Source organism: Pseudoliparis swirei, chromosome 24 (assembly GCF_029220125.1).
Source record: "Pseudoliparis swirei isolate HS2019 ecotype Mariana Trench chromosome 24, NWPU_hadal_v1, whole genome shotgun sequence".
NCBI lineage: Eukaryota > Metazoa > Chordata > Actinopteri > Perciformes > Liparidae > Pseudoliparis > Pseudoliparis swirei.
The window spans coordinates 2,295,589-2,309,076 of NC_079411.1; the positions used below are offsets into that span (position 1 = coordinate 2,295,589).

At 39.4% G+C, this 13,488-nt stretch overlaps 1 long non-coding RNA gene across 1 annotated transcript; it reads right to left on the minus strand.

The window, feature by feature from the left end:
• Window positions 1-9,026: 9,026 nt before the first annotated feature.
• LOC130189582 (uncharacterized) lies at window positions 9,027-11,031 on the minus strand. The gene is made up of 3 exons (XR_008830832.1): window positions 11,009-11,031; window positions 9,193-9,260; window positions 9,027-9,116 (listed from the first exon to the last, which is right to left on the minus strand). It is a non-coding gene; the product is annotated as an uncharacterized LOC130189582 (long non-coding RNA).
• Window positions 11,032-13,488: the final 2,457 nt, after the last annotated feature.

Below are 13,488 nucleotides of genomic sequence, written 5' to 3' on the forward strand. Positions count from 1 at the left end.
GCAAAAAGTATTAAATAACTTACCATTTAACACAAGTCTTGATTTTATTAACTGCATGTGCGACCCATTCTCTCTCCCAACTGGTCGAACCGGGCGTCTTTGTAAACACTCAACTGGACGGCTGTATTTGGGTCAGATCTCTGACTCCATGCATCAAACTGACATAAAGCAGATCCAGAATCAGCTTCCAGAAGGTCACATAAAGTCTGTAATTGAGCCCAAAATAAAGCCGTCGCACCCTAGTGGGATCTTCTCTTCGACTTCTTGCTGTTGTGCATTTATTTTTATTTTTTTGGACTTCACTTTTACAACAGTCACAATCGAGAGTGGAAGAAGCTGTGAGGAGCCGGAAAAAACACAAGAGAGATAATGGTGACGCTAACGATGAGCGTAAAGTCACCGCTTCACAGTGGAGGGAGGTCACTGAGGTCACCGAGGCCGCCGCGGCCGCCGGGTTTCCCGCTCTTTACTTTATTGTGAGGAGTGAACTCGCCGCTCGTTAGCCGCCCGACGCGCACCGCGTGAGCCGGAAGAACAAAAAAACACGCCGCTAAGCGAGAAGCGCCGGCTAACGGTTTTTATATATGAAGATGTTCAGGCATAAAAACTGTGTTTTAAAAATACAGCGGCTGGGAGAAGTATTCACATTCTTTACTGTAGTAAAAGTACTAACATCATAGGCCTACTGGGAATGTATTTAGATTATTTAATGAAGTAAAAGTACTAATACCACATGGGAAAGTATTCACATTATTTACTGAGGTAAAAGTACTAATACCACATGGGAAAGTATTCACATTATTTACTGAAGTAAAAGTACTAATACCAAATGGGAAAGTATTCACATTATTTACTGAAGTAAAAGTACTAACACCGCGAGGGGAAACTTCTCTACAAGTTCAAGTCCTGCGTTCAAAACGTCCTGTACAGCCGAACTATAAGATAATTAATGATAATATAATCCTTTATAATAATTGGCGTCTTTGTGCAGGAAACCAATAAGTTGCATTTCGTGACTAATGGAGGGCAGAAGTGAGTCGGCGGCCGTCACCGTCACAACTTTCTGAGCCAATCAGTCGGTTTACGCACCATTTTTATTATTTTTTTGTCTCCAAGATGGCACCGAGGCTCCGGGAACACTTTCCCCTCACCAGAGTGACGCCTCTCAGTTGCTCCGTCACCCTCTTTTTGTGTGTCTCTCCTCGGGGAGAAGGCCGGGGGAGTTTCCCAGCCTGCCTCTGTGCTGCCGGCCTCGGGGTTAATAGGTGTTCAACCCTCCTATTATCCAGGAGCGTTTGTGAATTACCAGCCGAGTGATGTTTACCACTGATATCATATATATGCTAATGCAGAGGCTTAATTGGAGGGGAGGGGCCGGCGGGAGGGAGGGAGGGCGGGGGGTGGCGATCATGTGTAAAATTGATTTGTGAGGGTTGATATTTGATGGGCGGCAGTGTGTGTGTGTGTGTGTGTTGGGGGTCCTGCCGCCACAAACTTCTTGTCCCGCTGAATGTTCATCAGGAATTGAAGCTACGAAACGGGAGGAAGAAAGGTTGATTTACATGAAAGTTTGAAGGATTGATCACCACTTTGCATCGTTCCAGTATTTAAAGGTTTTTGTTTTGGCCGTTTCTCACTGGTGTTAATTATTTATGAATCGTAGGTAAATTTGCCAAGTGATGGGAAGATAAATCCCCAAATTACTTTAGCTGATTTTCTGTGAAACCCCCAGTGACGGTCGAATAAAAGCTGTTGAATTGTCACAAAGAGGTCAAAATAGATAAATAACTCAACATGTAAACCGTGTTTCATACACAGATGAGTATGATATCGATCATGAAAAGATGATCAATCAGGTTTTAGTCCAATTTAAAGCAACGTTATTCTTTTTTATTGAAATCATTAAGTCTATTTGTGTTGCTTTGTGTCTTTCTTATATTTTGTATGCATTCATCTTTCTGTCTTCAGGTTATGTTAAAAGATCATTTTAAAGATACAAAATAACCCATGTGATGAAATATTCTCTTTACAAATGTAAAACCATATGAAAAGAAGAAGAAATACAAATAACAGACAAGCAAAAGTTAGCTTGAGTTGTCGAAACTTCTTAGTTTAGGAAAAAAAACACCTCATGGTCTAAATTAAATTACCTAAATTATACGTTGAGGCAACAGGAAGTGAAGATGATTTTCAGCCTGTGAAGCAGCAAATAAAGGTTATTTTACTAATTTACGACACATATTATTTTGTTGCCTTCTGACGATGCATTTGGGTTTTTAATCGGTTCATCTGGGTTTAAGAAGCTCTGGGAGAAGTTTATCTGAAAGATTCAAAATCAGCAAAAGTTGGAGAAAGAGGAAACATTCACATGCAAAATTAAGAAGAGATTCTTTAACCATATAAGAACTTTCCTCTCGGACAGAAAACCCTCCAAAGTTTCCCACATTTTTCCCGAGACTCGGAACTACTGGGGTCCCAGCAGCGTAATCACACTAAAATAAACTAAATTCTACGTTTAGCTAACGAAACGTAACTTTGGAACACGCAATGTTTTCTGGTGTTTTATTGAACAGGAAGTAAAGATGATTTAACAAATTTTCTCACCGTCTGTGATCCGTATCTTTTAGCTTTTTAAAGATGCATTTGGGTTTGTAAACGGTTTATCTGGGTTTAGGAAGTTTATCTGAAAGATAAAAAATCAGCAAATGTTAAAGAAAGAGAAAAACCTCACGTGTAAAGTGAAAAAGAGATTCTCTCACAGTAATACGTGGACTTTTATTTCCAATGAGAAAGAATCGTTCCTCTCGGACAGAAAACCACCAGAAGTTTTCCCACATTTTCCCGAGACTCGGAACTACTGGGGTCCCAGCAGTGTAATCACACTAAAATATAATAAATTAGACGTTTAGTTTACATAACGTAACTTTGGAACACGCAGTGTTTTATTGAACAGGAAGTAAAGATGATTTTCAGCTTGTGAAGCAGATGATTTTCAGCTTGTGAAGCAGCAAATAAATGTTATTTTACAAATTTTCTCCCCGTCTGTGAGCCGTATTTTTAGCCTTTTGGCGATGCATTTTTTTAAAAAACGGTTTATCTGGGTTTAGGAAGTTTATCTCAAAGATTCAAAATCAACAAATGTTGGACAAAGAGAAAAACCTCACGTGCAAAGTGAAAAAGAGATTCTCTCACAGTAGAACATGGACAATGAGAAAGAAACGTTCCTCTCGGACAGAAAACCACCAGAAGTTTTCCCACATTTTTCCCGAGATTCGGAACTGCCGGGGTCCCTTAATCGAGCATACTGAGACAAATATGTTTTACTTTGATAAGTTGAATTTCGCTCGTGCTGCCAGCCGCCGCCGCCGCCGCTTCGCTCGCCGCAGCCGGAAAAGGTTTCCTTTAAGCCGGCGTACGTGAGCCGCATGGCTAAACGTCTGCTGGCTTTGAAACAAACGGCGCCCAGCAAACCGCTTTAAGTATATTATCAGCCAAGTTCTTTTAGGAACGTATTGCTAAAGGAGCTTACCATTTAATTAATGTAACTTCAGCGAGATTACACCCGGCCCATGCCTTGTGAGCAGAGGCAGGGTCTTATTGACCTCCCTATGCAAGAGCTTAAAGACACAAGAATGGCGTTTTTTTACTCAACTTTGATGGGATAACTAGTATAATCTTCCACGGCGAAGGGAGGAATAAAGTGTCTTGAACATAATACCCTCGCCGGCTCTCGAGTGGTCCTCTCAAGTGCGACACTGACGCTGCAACTTTGTCGTTGCGTCAACCTTGACTTCTTAAAATCTCCTTTTTTTTTTTGTGGGGTTGTTTTCCCCCCGTTAGGACTGAAAGGATCTTCAGGCCTGTTTAACTGGGACATGATGGAGGTAGAGCTCCACACACATACACACACACACAGGCTTTTTGTATTTGTGTATTTAATTTTTTTAAATCTGGAGAACATTTTTGTGTTAAGTGAAAAATAAATCACATCTGTTTGATCGTCATTTATAGGGAGAATATAAACATTTAACAGATGGTTAACAGAACACTGTAATGTAGCTGTAAAAGATAGAAGAGTTTATCCATTAACCTATAAACCATGAGGCTGTATGAACAAATACTATAATATACACTGGTGAAATACTTTAGAATTGTCATTAAATTCTGTATATTAATAATAATAATAATAATAATAATACACTTTGTTTATATAGCACCCATTACAAAGTGCTTACAATTAAACATTAAAAACACAGAGAGAATTAAATAAACTAATAAAACTAATAATAGTAAAACTAAAATATTGTAAATCACAAAATAAAATCCCATAAAAGTCGTGATTTAAAAGATGAGATAGTAAAAGATAATCTATGTAATACATTATTTTCTATATTAATTTACTGCTAATTAATGCTAAATAGTGAGGGTAAAAGTAAGGATGGTGTATGTATTTTATATATATTTGGTTAAATAATAATGTTTTTATGTGTTTGATTTCTATAGATGAATTTGACAGAAAGCTGAATACACACATCTATTTTTAATTCACGTATCACACACAATAAAAAAAATTAAAAACATTTTTTCTTTCTATCCTTCGCCAACATTTGTGCTTTTCTTCATATAATACAATAAATAAATAAAATATACTACATTGTATGTATATTGATTCTCTTTCCCTCTTTTTGGGTCGTCCTCCCCCCGCCGTCCCAGATGTTACCGACCCCCCCCCCCCCCTCTCAACCCTCTTTGGTCTCCCCCTCTTTGCTTTTTTTTTTTTAGTTTTCGGTGTCGCCCTTTCAAACATTCTTTAACAGTGGGATAAAGGGGACGGGGGGATTGGGGAGATTAGGCTACGGGATCCTCCAGGCATTGTCTGAGAATCTGCAGATTAAAAAAAGCATTGCTTTGGTTTTGATTTGGAGGGGAGGGGGGAGGGGGGGTGTTGAGTTAGCAGATTCGGGGGGCAGGTGGTGTTATTGGTTGGTCGGCGGCTGTTTTGGGTTTCAGAATAAAAAATAAAAATACAGAATATTTGTCACGCAAAGATGATCGTAACTTCCTTGACGCTACTTCAGGCGTCATAATAAAAGGTGGGAAAAAGAGGCGCTGGGGGCTGAACGGCTAGTTTTTTTGGAAAGCGCTCGTTTTAACAGCCGAGTGAACTTCACGAGACTCGGTGTGAGTATTGATCATCTTGCCTCTTTGTATTGATGAACCCATTAACCCCGATCGGGGTAGACAGACGGTGAAGTGCCGATTGATCGTCCCCTCCGGGCTCGGCGGACGGTTTCTAAAAACTAGAGTAAAAGACGATCATCTTCTCTCTTTTTAAAATTTCCATTGCGTGTTGAACACAATGTTTCTGCCGCCTGGTGGATCAGCAGGTGCTCTCAGCTGGTCTCAGCTGGTCTCAGCTGGTCTCAACTGGTCTCAGCTGGTCTCAACTGGTCTCAGCTATAAGCTGGTCTCAGCTGGTCTGAGCTGGTCTCAGCTGGTCTGAGCTAGTCTCAGCTAGTCTGAGCTGGTCTCAGCTGGTCTGAGCTGGTCTCAGCTGGTCTCAACTGGTCTCAGCTGGTCTCAGCTGGTCTCAGCTGGTCTCAGCTGGTCTGAGCTGGTCTCAGCTGGTCTCAGCTGGTCTCAACTGGTCTCAGCTATAAACTGGTCTCAGCTGGTCTGAGCTGGTCTCAGCTGGTCTCAGCTGGTCTCAACTGGTCTCAGCTGGTCTCAGCTGGTCTGAGCTGGTCTCAGCTGGTCTCAGCTGGTCTCAGCTGGTCTGAGCTGGTCTCAGCTGGTCTCAGCTGGTCTCAACTGGTCTCAGCTATAAACTGGTCTCAGCTGGTCTGAGCTGGTCTCAGCTGGTCTCAACTGGTCTCAACTGGTCTCAGCTGGTCTTAGCTGGTCTCAGCTGGTCTCAACTGGTCTCAGCTTGTCTAAGCTGGTCTGAGCTGGTCTCATCTCAGGTGGTCTCAGCTGGTCTCAGCTCGTCTCAGGTGGTCTCAGGTGGTCTCAGCTGGTCTCAGCTGGTCCCGGTCCAGCCTCCTTTCAGATGCTCATATCAGTTCATTAGCACGGCCCGAATCCCTCCCAATAAACTGCCTCCTTTCACGTGCTAAAGCGGGGCCTGCCCCTGCACTTAAGGAGTTGTTATTTCCTTTTGTCTTGAACGCCTCTTGGCTGCACGACATCCGCATGCCGGTGTCGGTTGATGCTCCGACAAGCCGCTTTAACAGGAAGAGGATTTATTTAGAGTTTCGCTCAAATACAGTCGGTGACACGACGTCAGACCACGTCTTTGACTATTTTTGTTTTTCTTTTATTATTATTTTAGTTGTTAGGCAGGTAATTACACAGTTTAAGAAAATCTCCCCACACTGAGCTTCTTCCATAGTTATACATTCAGCCACCGGGTCAAAGGTCTACAAAGAATTTACCACAATAAAGGTCGGTGGGAGTGCCTGATATGAAGTATTACTATAAAATCTTCAGGTTTACAGCCTGGCACTATATATATACACAGTTTTCAATAAATAAAAATTAAAAAAGCTTTTACTTTATCATTAAAATGCATTACGTTGCTCTTCTTTCAGGCTTTTATTGTGAAATCACACGTCAAATTCCATTCGTTGTGCATGTAGATGTGTTTTCTCCCTGTTTTATTTATTATCTATCTTTCTCCTTCAACATTTATATTTGTTTTCATGTTATTTTATGATATTTCTGATGAGCTGACATATTTCCCCCCTGCAGGAATCCTTCACCCGCAGACGCCCGGCGCGTCCTAATGGAGTTAGTTCAGCCATTAGCCGAGCAGATTGATTCATTACGCTAATGTGAGTCTAACCCTGTTGGCCCTGTTGAAATGCGTGCAATATGACACTCCTCAAATTTGTTCTAACACACGCCCTGGGGAGCCAAACAGAGCCGCCGCTAATGGGGGAGGCGGAGCCAATTATGCAGAGGACAGCCGACTGTCAACAGATATTAGGACAATATCTGCTGTGTGTGTGTGTGTGAGTGCTGTTGGCCCGTCTCCTCAAACACAACAAACTCACAGCTCCTCTCAGATAAGAGGAGGAGGAGGAGGAGGAGGAGGGGGAGAAGGAGGAGGAGGAGAGGAAAATACAAATGATTTCATCTCATCCGTCTTTAAAATGGAAAACGACTCCGTCTCTAAAATGCCACTTTTATTTATTTAACTTTTCAGATTACGATTTCACGTGAAAATGACGCAATGTTTTTTTAAACAATATGATGCATTATAATAGATTAAATTACCCTGATAGCATATGAAGTAGTTAGAAGTCATTTTTGTATCACTTGTAACTTTAATTTAAAAAAAGCCCTGACTACATAATCTCCATAAGCAGATATTAATATATTAATACATTAAAACCTTGATGTACGGCATTCTTTTTCTATGATTTCTGCACTTTGACTAAGTAAAAAGTATTTTGTATGTTCTTTTTTCAACCTGACCAACAGTCAGACTCACTTCCTGCTTTAAATGAAGTTCAGATGATGTTCACAAAGTTTTGTTTTGTTTAAATTTTTTGAAAAAAAGGCAAATTATGACGTTCAAAAAAGAAAAAAACCACATCAGGTTTGCGTGGTTTGAATTCGGCCTCAATGGAAAAGAGACGAGGAGAAGTATAAACAAGAAGGAAGAAAGTAGAAGATGAAGAAGAGAAAGAAGAAGAATGAGGAAGGTGGATGTGGTGATGTAGATGTGGTGATGTGGTGATGTGGTGATGTAGATGTGGTGATGTGGTGATGTGATGATGTGGTGATGTGGTGATGTGGTGATGTGATGATGTGGTGATGTGGTGATGTGGTGATGTGATGATGTGATGTGGTGATGTGGTGATGTGGTGATGTGATGATGTGGTGATGTGGTGATGTGATGATGTGATGTGGTGATGTGGTGATGTGCACTGTAAGAAAAAAACCCGTAAAAAGAAGGTCAAATGAGTGGCAGCTACGGCTGCCAAACAAAAACCGTAAATTTAAGGTAAAATACCTTACTTCAAATAAAGGACGAAAACCATAAATTTACAGTAATTTTCATTAAAGATTTTGCAGTGAAATACTGTTTTTTTACAGATTTTTCCTGTAATATTACAATCAAACACCTTAATTAAAGTGATATTTCTATAGGTTCTGCAGTGAAATACTGTTATTTTACAGATTTTTCCTTTATTATTACAGTCAAATACCTTCAATAAAGTGATATTTCTAAAGCTTCTGCAGTGAAATACTGTAATTTTACAGATTTTGCCTATATTATTACAGTCAAATACCTTCAATAAAGTCATATTTCTAAAGCTTCTGCAGTGAAATACTGTAATTCTACAGATTTTTCCTATATTATTACAGTCAAACGCCTTCAATAAAGTGATATTTCTAAAGGTTCTGCAGTGAAATACTGTACTTTTACAGATTTTTCCTATATTATTACAGTCAAACGCCTTCAATAAAGTGATATTTCTAAAGGTTCTGCAGTGAAATACTGTGATTTTACAGATTTTTCCTATATTATTACAATCAAACACCTTCAATAAAGTGATATTTCTAAAGGTTCTGCAGTGAAATACTGTGATTTTACAGATTTTTCCTATATTATTACAATCAAACACCTTCAATAAAATGATATTTATAAAGGTTTTGCAGTGAAATACTGTGATTTTACAGATTTCTCCTGTACTATTACAAGTGTTCAATTATTATGAAATATAAGCTTATGAGATTACTGTGAAAATCTAAATCCATTTAAACCTCTACAAAGCAATCAATGTATCAATTAAAGTAGGCGTTAGAAACTGAATTACATATAAAGTACACACCAATATTGATTTTAAAACATTTTATTTAATGTACATTTTCAAAATCAACCAATTATTCACTATCAGTTGATAAGTGAAAGCAAAACATACCACAAAAGGTCCATAATTGTGGGCGGCTGTAGCTCAGTGGGGTAAGAGGGCGTCCTGCAACCCCAAGGTTGTCGGTTCGATCCCCGCCTCCCCATTAGTTGCAAGTCGAAGTGTCCTTGAGCAAGGCACTGAACCCCCAGTTGCTTCCTGGTCGCATCACTGCAGCCCACTGCTCCTTAATAACTAAGGATGGGTTAAATGCAGAGAACTAATTTCCTTGGGGATTAATAAAGTATATTTCTTCTTCATAAATATTTACCAGAAGTGACAGTGCAGATAAAGAACAATCTTCCAAATTTCCAGTAATCAGCCAGATCCTCGGTGCATCTGGGGGAAAAAGGGAAGAAGGACAAACAAATTCACTGGAAAGTCCTGAGAAAGTTGGCTTTCATTTCTTCCCATTCCTTTAAACAAACTTAAACTAACTATTTTGAAATTGTCTGTACCAATTGACATTCTGTCAATCTGAACAGTCAGCTTTGAGAATGATAGTAATTAAATTATTACCTATTTAAAGCTGCACGCAGTGCATGTCTTAGCACTTCCATCAGAAACATGTGAATCACGAAAAGAAGAAAGACGTGGATTCACAACAATGGGCACGTTTCACAGATGTATCATAGCAAGGTAAACACACTTGTAGCTAAACAAAAAAAAGAAGCTAATTGATACATCTAGATCAAACCAACCACCGATAATTATATTGTGACATGTCTGAGGGTCTTTTCCTCAATGCCCCTTTAGAAATAAAAAAAGGGTAGATGATGATAATGATGACGACATGTCTTTGAAAAGTATGCTAACTCTACGGTGGCCCTGAGAGATCAACACACTGCCACTTAAGAAAACACATGCAAAAAGACAAAACACAGGCAAGTTAAGATTAAACTTTAGCAATTTGACAACACATGTCCAGCATTTAGAAAACATGCCGCAAATACAGAAAACAGAAGTGTTTCCAAAGGACAATGGATCACCATTGTCCTTTGGAAACACTTCTGTTTTCACATGTTTGTTGCTGCTAGTTTGAGACTCGTGAAGTTATTGAAGTGACGTCGGCTCCGTATACCATCTGTTTATGTTGGGAACTGACTTTTGCTGCTGCTTTACTCTGCACGTAAAGTGACCGCTGCACGCAACTCATAGGACTTTGCAGAGCGAAAAGCAGAATTCAATCTCATATGACCTCATCTTCAAAATTGAAAAAGTTACGTTAACTGTAGCTTACATAATAACCATATAAGCAATAACTTTATGGTGGTGATAGTAGTACGAGGTATGTTCATTTCAGGTAAGGTAATAGTGGTCTGTTTGGGGATTTTTCAAGGAAAGAAGTCTCATGGGAATGCTTGGCTTACTGTAGACTATACGTCTGTATATTTTTTTTGTCTAATAATGCCTACATGAATATGATGCAGGCTACAGGCTGTCTGTCCACACTGTTAAACCGGATAGTACAGTTTAAAATCTGTCAAATCTCCTCAGAAATAATCAGAATGACTGATATAATTCAGCTTTTCCGCTCTGCAAGGTCCTGCGAGGTGCATGCAGCTCACTTTCCGTGAGTAGAGCAGTAGCATATTGTAGGTCCACAACGTAAACAGATGATACAATACCCGATTTCAATAACTTCATGAGTCACAAACCATAGCAACAGCAAGCCTGTCCAAGCTGTGTTCATCACGATTTAGTGTCCTCTTGAAACACTTTTTCTTAATTTGCAGCGCTTTTCTGTACCGTGTTGTGTCGTCTGAATTTGCAGCGCTTTTTCTAAATGCTGCACATGTGCTGTCAATTTGATGAAGTTGTTTTCTTAATTTGCTTGTGTTTTGTCTATTAGCATGTTTTATTGTTGCAGTGCCCTGACCTCTCAGGGCCACCGTACAACTCAAAAGAAGGCCAAGGAAAAGCTCCTCAGTTTTTTATGGCCAGTGGAAGAACTGTCTTAAAAAGTGCTTTGCTCAGATCATTAAAGTACTTGAGAAATCATATCTAATATTAATCACAATGTAAGGTTTTGCAATAGTGGTTCAAATGGACTAATATCTTTTATATATGCTGCAGTGGATACTTACGAGTGATGGACTTTGGGTGTTTCGACAGGTCAATGTTGTTCCAATCCTTATTGAGCTGAAAAATATAAGAAAGTTTCGTGTAATTAGCTATTATCAGTGTTGAAAAGGGTAATGTGAAAATGAATCAGAAAAAAACTGCCACCACATATTTCGTGCATGCAGAAAGTATTCAGACTTTTCACTTTTTCCCATTTTGTTATGTTGCAACCTTATGATAGAATCATTTGAATTAATTTTACCACACCAATCTACACGCATTACCCTGCAATAAAATGAAGAAAACTGGATTATCACATTGACATACGTATTCAGACCCTTTACTTGGTACTTAGTTAATGCACCTTTGGCACGGTTAAAGCCTCGTCTCTTCGATAAAACGCGACAAGCTTTACACACCTGGATTTGGGGATGTTCTGCCATTCTTTTCTGCAGATCCTCACACGCCTGTCAGGTTGGATGGGGACCGTTGGTAAACAGACATTTTCAGATCACTAAAAACAAATCACAAACCTATAAGTGACCATGGAAGGTGAACTCAGTTTTAAGAATCATATCACCAGCATCACCAAGGTGCCTTTTTCCAACTCAGAAACATTTACAAAAATTAGAGGCTTTATTTCCCAGTCTGACTTAGAGTAACTCATGCATGCATTTGTTTTGAGCAGGCTTCTTAAATGAACACAACACATTTTTACAGTATGTATGTGTGTATTGTTTCTGTTTAAATGCACATGTTTGCTGTTTTATATTGTTTTTTGTAAGAACAAATCCTATCTCTCTCTATGTCTCGCCTGTTTGCTTACCTCTCCCTGAGTGGAATTATGTGCCCCACCATCCAGTGGTATCTTGTCACTCCTGGTTCTTCAGCCTTCTCATGATCTTGCAGGCCATGCACTGCTCAGGGTCCAGTGCTGTGTGCAGTACGGTTCGAAAAAGTGAAGAATACTGTCAATTATATCCATGTCACCCACCCTAAACCACATTCAAGTATGTTTTTCTGGTTGTGAGACAGAATCATGCCAACAAGCTAACGTTACCTGAAGCTAGTTTACTTAACTAGCTAACCAAACTCTTTGTAACAGTCCGTTTATCCACCGATAGCATTATTTAATCCATTATGAACTGTATTAAACACACTAATTAACTGATTTTAATGTAATAACATTACTTTTAAACATATAAAATGATTAATTTGTTTCCATATGTCTAAATGAAATATGTTTAAACTATGCTAAACAGAAAATTACATTAGGTTGTTTCAGAAAGTAACAGTGAAAATGTTTTCTTACCTGATATCTTCAATAATTTTGCAGGATATCAATTCACGTAACTTTGCTGGTCACCACATCCCGTATGATCCTTCCTCTGTGTCCCAGTCTTTCTTTCTCCGTTGACATCCCACAAGTTAAAATCGCAGGCATATGTAAAATACTTCAGGTAATAATGCAGGTAGGTCAACAGCAGACACTAGCAGACCTGCCGAGTAGCGCCTGCCCCGCTGCGGCTTCCCGCTCAAACAGACGTAATTTCAAATCCGAGGCGCGGACAGTTCTCATTGGCCAGTTCTCTGAGTGGCAGGCAGATTATCCAATCATGTTCAAAGCAACGTGGGGAGACAGCCAATAGCAATGGTTTTAGCGTGGTAACATAACAAATATAGAAAAAGATGACTTGTTTTGAAAGAAACTAAAGAAATGTCTGTATTTAGTTGTATTTATAGGCTGGTATATTCAATTAACTCTTTCCATTGCAGTGTATGAATACAAATGAAATACTATATGGTAAAGTTGTAATAATACCTATGGGTTAACACAAACACACATAGACACATGGTAGGCTATATATATATATATTTCCACACTTAGTATGTTTTTAAGGCCGGCTGAGAGGGGCGACGGTTGGTCATTCAATTCCTTTGTAGTATACTTACTAGTCTACAGTCAACAGAACTCCAACACATTGATCCATATGAAGCGTTTCCTCTACATTGAGTCTACTCAGAAGTGGTAGATTATTATTTGTATTATTACTATTATTTCCCCGGTTAGCCTCAACACAAGAACACACAAGTAGAGGCCCAGTGTTTAGTGGTTCTTTAATTAAAGAAAATGAAGCACCCAAATATTTTTACAAAGTTTTAGTGCCATTCCCTGCACAATAACCCAAATGAGGACTGATGACGGCAATTGAGATGGAACAATCAACAATAATCACTGCATATATTGCTTATCGCTGGATTGATATCATGGTGACATTCTATTTACATTCAGATGGCCCATAGTATGACCCTCTTGCATTTTAACAAATCCTGACCTTTCCTTTAGAACCACCAAAATGCCAACTGTGCAAACATGACAATGTCATTTCCCGAACTGTGTTGCAGTGTTATGCGGCAGGTTGGTTTAGAGTTCAGCCTTTGCCCACAGCAACACTCATTTGCCAACATGGCCATTATCCCATACAGGTTGCAACATGTTTTC